This window comes from Canis lupus, chromosome 28, assembly GCF_048164855.1.
Source record: "Canis lupus baileyi chromosome 28, mCanLup2.hap1, whole genome shotgun sequence".
NCBI classification, from domain to species: domain Eukaryota; kingdom Metazoa; phylum Chordata; class Mammalia; order Carnivora; family Canidae; genus Canis; species Canis lupus.
Genome location: NC_132865.1, coordinates 16,125,801 through 16,131,800, shown reverse-complemented (window position 1 = coordinate 16,131,800; position 6,000 = coordinate 16,125,801). Strand labels below are relative to the sequence as shown.

Below are 6,000 nucleotides of genomic sequence, written 5' to 3'. Positions count from 1 at the left end.
CAAGTTAGTTTAGCTGGCTGTTCTTCAATTCCGTAGTCGCTAAAGGACACAGATTCCTTCTATGTTTTTCCTCATCATTCGTAGTCTTAGGTTATACAGCTCCACCTGGAACATAGAGATGTCCACCTTGAAGCTCACACAAAGGGGAAACAGTAGAACACATGAGCAATTTTTCAAGTCCTAGACCTAGAAATGACACATATTAGTCATTTCACTCATCTTTTATTGGCAAGAATATCATTACATGGGTACATTTGGAAGTGATTAAGGCTGGGCAAGGCAGTGTCTGCCTGGGGCATCTCCCTCCCGGCTACAAATGTATTACTATGGAAAAATAAAAAACAAATTTTCGTTTTTATTTAGAAGTCTGCTCCACAAATGGTCTATACATTTCTTTTAAAGTCACATATGACAGACACACACAACACTTTCATTCACTGGCACATAGTCATCTGGCCCTGTCTACTTACAAGGGAGACTGGGATTTACAGCCTTTCTGGCAGACAGCAGTGGGCCCCATGAAATAAAATAACATATTCTAGTAACAATAAGGAGTAGGAAAATTGAATCTCTTTTACTTCATGCACTCAGAGTAAATGTACTAAGCAAAGGATATCATCAAATTTTAATTTAGAGCATAATATATAAGGACAAACTTTTTGAATGGAGCCAAGAGGTAAATGAGTATGAAACAAAGCCAGAGTGTGCCTGGGAACACAAACATGTACAAACTGAAACAGATGAGATAAATTTTAATAACAACTCAAATTGCTTTAATAGTTAAAATCATGATCCTTTAAAGTAATATTAATTACTTTTCTAGTACATTCTTAAAAAAAAAAGATTTTATTTATTTATTTGAGAGAGATGAGAGAGAGAGCAAGCAGGGAGAGAGGCAGAGGGAGAAGCAGACTCCCTACTGAGTAGGGAGCCTGATGTGGGACTTCTGGGATCATGACCTGAGCCAAAGACAGATCATTATCCCACAAAGTCACCCAGGCACCCCTGTTAATACATTATTAACATGCCAGTCCCTTTGCCTATCCAAGTTTGTTGGCTCCTCCAGAGAATTTACCATACTAACTATACTTTGGTATATCTCCATAGAAATAATAACTAGTAGGTTTGGGGGCACCTGGGTGTGTCAGTGGGTTAATTGCCCAACTCTTGATTTTGGCTCAGGTCATGATCTCAACATCATGAGATCCAGCTCCACATTGGGCTCGGTACTGGGCACAGAACCTGCTTGTGATTCTCTCTCTCCCTCTGCCCCTCCCTCAACCCCACTCCCACTTGCACTCTCTCTCAAAAAAAAAATAATAATAATGATATAACTAGTAGGTTTGGGACTATTCTCAGAACTATTTTACCTATTTATTAATTTGACCACCTAATATTTATTGATAATTAGTGTTAAACACAGCTTGGACATCCAGAGTTCAATAATAGAAAAGGTAAAAAGTCATAGTCCTAGAATTTGTGTCATAATAGGGAAAGAGGGCTATAAAGAAATACTAAGGAGCACATTATTTGAAATTAGGGCTTATAAAAAAAGAACATAGAGTGATGGGATAAGGTATTCATTACTATGGTTAGTGCATGAGGAAAAACGACTTTGAGATCCAAAGAAATGATGTAGAGGAGGGTGAAGTGAGTTATGGCAGAGTCAGAGATGTCACATGGGACAAAATTGTGAAGATCTTTTAGGAGGGACTGGGGATGTCACATTTTATTCTGAGATGAGAAGCCCTAAGATGACACTGAGCATAAAAGTCACTGATTTTTCTTTTATTGCAATAGGATTATTCTGGCTGCAAAGTGACTAGTTAGGAGGGTATTACAATAGTCCAGATGAAGAATGATGATGTTAGCCTTGAGATGTGGTCAGAACAAAGTTTGCTGATGATTTGGATGAGGTGGGCTAAACAGTAAGAAAAATCTAGATTTATCCAAGCACTTTGAAGCAATTGGCAGAATGGATGGAGGGCAACTGGCAAAGAATAAGCAGTGGAGAGAAGAAATCAGGAGTTATATCTGGGGCATGTGAAATTCGAGTTATTTATTTCTAACTGTGTAAACCTGAGCAAATAACTACATCCCAGATTTCCTACCTATGATTTGAAAATAATAATATCGTTAACTTCATGAAGTTATTATGAGGATTAAGTTAGTTAAGACATTCTTATCTAAACTTTAGAACAGGGACAAAAACATAATGATGGCGCAACAGTTACATGACAGGGAAATATAAATGCCAAAGAGAAACAATTAAGAAGGAAGTTGAGTATATGATTCTAGGTTTGGAGAGTGGGGGCTGGGGCTAGGGGTAGAAACTTATGGGCTTTTGCATCTGGGTGATAATTAAAGCTGTAGGAGTAAGGGAGATGACCTGGGGATTGATTGCAGATAGAAAACTAAAGAGCTCAGACACTTATCATCTGAGAAATCCAGTGTTTGGAGGCGAGGAAAAATGAGGAAGACCTGGATAAGGAAACTGAAAAGAAGTAACCAGTGAGGGAAGGGGCGATCCCAGTGAATGAAAAGTAAAACTTCATGTTTCCTCTTTGACACCCAATGGGCCAAAAATGAGCAGGATTAAATTAATTAATGGAGAAAAATGGTATTTTCTTATTGTAGCACTCAAAGGAATTGAGAATGCACAGACATAATTGGCTCTAACTGAACTCTTTTTGACAAAATGTGATTCTCACCACTTATTTCACATCATCTCAGAAGAATTTATTTAAAAATGTACTTTAAAATTTTGTCAGAGATCTATGTCAAGATCTCCAAAAGTCATCATGACATATGTTCATATTTAGTACTCTAGCACCGTCACATTCTATATCATGTCAAAGATCTCCAGTGGTATTTCTCCATGACATATTCTACTATACTTCATTATCTTTATTTTATTGTATTCAACATTATTCGGAGCTCATTCCAATAATGGAGAAGGCAGAAGCAAGAAATTATATATATATAATAGACTTGTTTGGTCTTCTTACATAGCGATTCTTACAATCATTCTAGCATTCGAAGTACTTGAATATTTAGTTCATGGGAAAGATGAAAGCCGTTATTTTTCAAAATAAAAAATAGTTTTGATTTTGATTGCAGGTGAAGTGTGCATGTTAAGTGGTATTCTATCAAACTGGTTTTCTAAGTATTGAACATTGTGTTTTAGAGGTGACAGCCTCTAAAAAACAATTTTCCATTTTCCTGACAAAACATTTATGTCTGATCATGGTAGCTCAAAGGGCCAGAGTCCAAAATGGAATGGACCAGAATCAACTAGTAACTTAGGAATGACTGGAAAATGTTATTTTCCTCCAGAAGGGCAAGAATTCAATTTAATTTTCTAGGAAAGGTAATTTAGAAGTAATATTGCTGTCTCTATGTTCATGTACATGTAAGCAAACCAAACACATGTGTGCGCATGTGTGTGCACACACACATACACACACAACACATTTAACATATTTCCAAAGGGTGAACTAGGACAGGAAAGGACACTGTCAGAAACAGTACGATCCGACTGGCAACAGTTAGTACCCAAAAGAACATAAGGAAGAATATTTAAGTTAAATATAATGTTATAGACCAAGAACTCTGTTTCTCTAATCAACAACAACTAGTTCAGAGATCTGCCAGTTGCTCAACCTCATGACCTAAGGTGATAGAAGACTCATAGCAAACTAAAACCAGCTGGATATATGTGTAGAGTACACACTAACTGACTCTGAGTCCTGGAGTGGATGTACAAACACAAATATGCGTGTGCACGCTGTGCGTCTGCTTCCTCTCAACTGCCCTCATTAGGTGGGATAAAGGCTCAGGCACACATTTAATGTAATTGCTAGTAAATATGGTAACTATTTTCTTCTACTAAAGTTACAAAAATTCTTTGAATTTTATATCAGGGACTAAATTTGTAATGGAAAATGATGTTCGATGGTGTTTAAATGCAGAGTATGTCACTTTATAAAGCATAGGACTCTTTTAAGTTATTTTTTTTTAACTTCTTGACATGTGTCACAATTTGGAATTCTGCTCTCATGGGATAAATGCCAGATTACATGGTGTAGTATTTTTATCCTCTGTACTTTCGCTGTAGAAGCATACAACATCAAAGGAGAAGCAGATCACTCACATCAGCAGAAAATGGAATAGGACTATAATATGCTGGCTTTGATCTTGCCTTCTCATAATTATCTTGGCTGCATGCATGCATTGAGAGTAAGATTTGAATTAATAAGGCCAAGAAATCCTAGAAAATGTAAGAGGTATCCCTGAATATAAGCCTCACCTATCTTCAACATGATAGATTGCAATGCAGTCTACCAAGTTGTGAGTTGTTAATTTAAAGCATTAATCCTGAAATGTTATTCTCTCTTAAACTCGTCACTGCTATTTTTTAAGACCGCAGTGTTGGCAATTAAGACATCATCACTTTTTAGTTCAACTCTCCTCTGGTAAAGAGTGTTTACCGAACATTCATCTGGTTTCATGTAGGTTTTCACATAACAGACCTAAGGTAAAAATCATTAAATTTCTTTTTTTTTTTTTAAGTCATCATCTTAGCTCAGTCCACTCATTAAAGACTCAAAAACTGTTTTAGGAATGATACTGCTTTTGATATGGGAAGTAAATCAAGCCATCAACATCTATATAGGATTTATACACAGAGCGTGGGGCTATTATATTCTGAGCCAATCTTTTCATTTTCCTATCTGCTTGTTTACCAGTGTCGATTACTATATTGGCTGAGAGGATCCTATTTTCCCCTACCTGAGTAAAAATTACCCCATCTATTGGAGGTTAATAGGTCACTATGTTTCAGGAGTATCAAGAACCCGTAGACTCTAGAGATTAGGAAGTTTTCTGCAGCAAAATATTTCTGCAATGTATGAGGATTCAATTCACTTTGTAATAACTGATTAGCCACCACATAAGAGAGCCGTAGCACTCAGTAGACACCAAATAGTAGGTGTTTTGCTTATATAAAAGTGTCTCACGAGACATTGTGTACATCCTAATTGAAGACTGCTTCATCTAACAGTAGGATCAAGACTGCTCTTTTATAAACTTGTTAACTTATTTGTACCTGAAATAAATTAGGACCAATGTGTTCCATTTTTATCTGCTAAATGCAAGTTAAATGCACATGAATAGAGCCATCAGACTGAATAATAGGGAAGCGAACCTCTGTTTTCTTCAAAACATCATACAAAAAGAGAAAAAAAAAAGATGTTTTAAATCTTACAAAGCAGGGTTAGAAGTCATTTATGTAGCAAACTGACAAAAGAACAAACTTCTTTTAAGAAATGTTTCCTCTTGGGATTTAAAATAATTCCTGGTTCTCTCTAACGATCCAAACTTATTTTGTAATAAATTAAGGTTGAGAAATAAAGAATTTCCTTCCAAAGAAAACAGCAGCCACAGCTTTCATATTTTTTCAGGGTTGTGAATTTTAGTTTGTGGTGTAAACAATTATGAGAGTACTTACTTTACTAAAAGTGGCGTTCAATTCTATTTAGTGACTTTTCAAGAGAGCTAAATACACAGGATACTCTTTAACCGGTGCTTATATATACTCAGCCAGGAAAGCTGAAAATAACGAGCATTCCAGAGTTGTGATAGGGAACGCTACATATCCTTGCCTCCTATTGCAGACCTCCCATATCCAGATTTGTGCTGGGATGTGGTGTGCTTGCCTCTATTTGGTTATCTGTAGAGTGGGCCAGAAGCCAAACAAGAACTCAATTCCAGTGAAAGGGAAAGCTTTGTTTGCACCCCACCCGCTAAAGTGCTGACAAGCAAGAAACCAATCATTCTCCTAAGTATGTGCTAGCTTCCCATGGAGGTTTTATTTTTCACTACGGGTAAGATGAGAAATGTTGGAAGTTTACAGACCAACAATTAGCTAACCAAAAGTAAGCATCCAGTCTTCAGTAACACGAAGGCATCTTAAAGGGGAGTTAGGTCTTGTCTCTACTG

At 36.7% G+C, this 6,000-nt stretch overlaps 1 long non-coding RNA gene across 1 annotated transcript in view; it reads right to left on the bottom strand.

Moving 5' to 3' along the window:
- Window positions 1-6,000, bottom strand: part of LOC140620235 (uncharacterized) — a 99,387-nt gene continuing 93,387 nt past the window's right edge. The window contains exon 5 of the long non-coding RNA XR_012020023.1: window positions 1-105. This is a non-coding gene — a long non-coding RNA (uncharacterized lncRNA). The remainder of the gene's footprint in view (window positions 106-6,000) is intronic.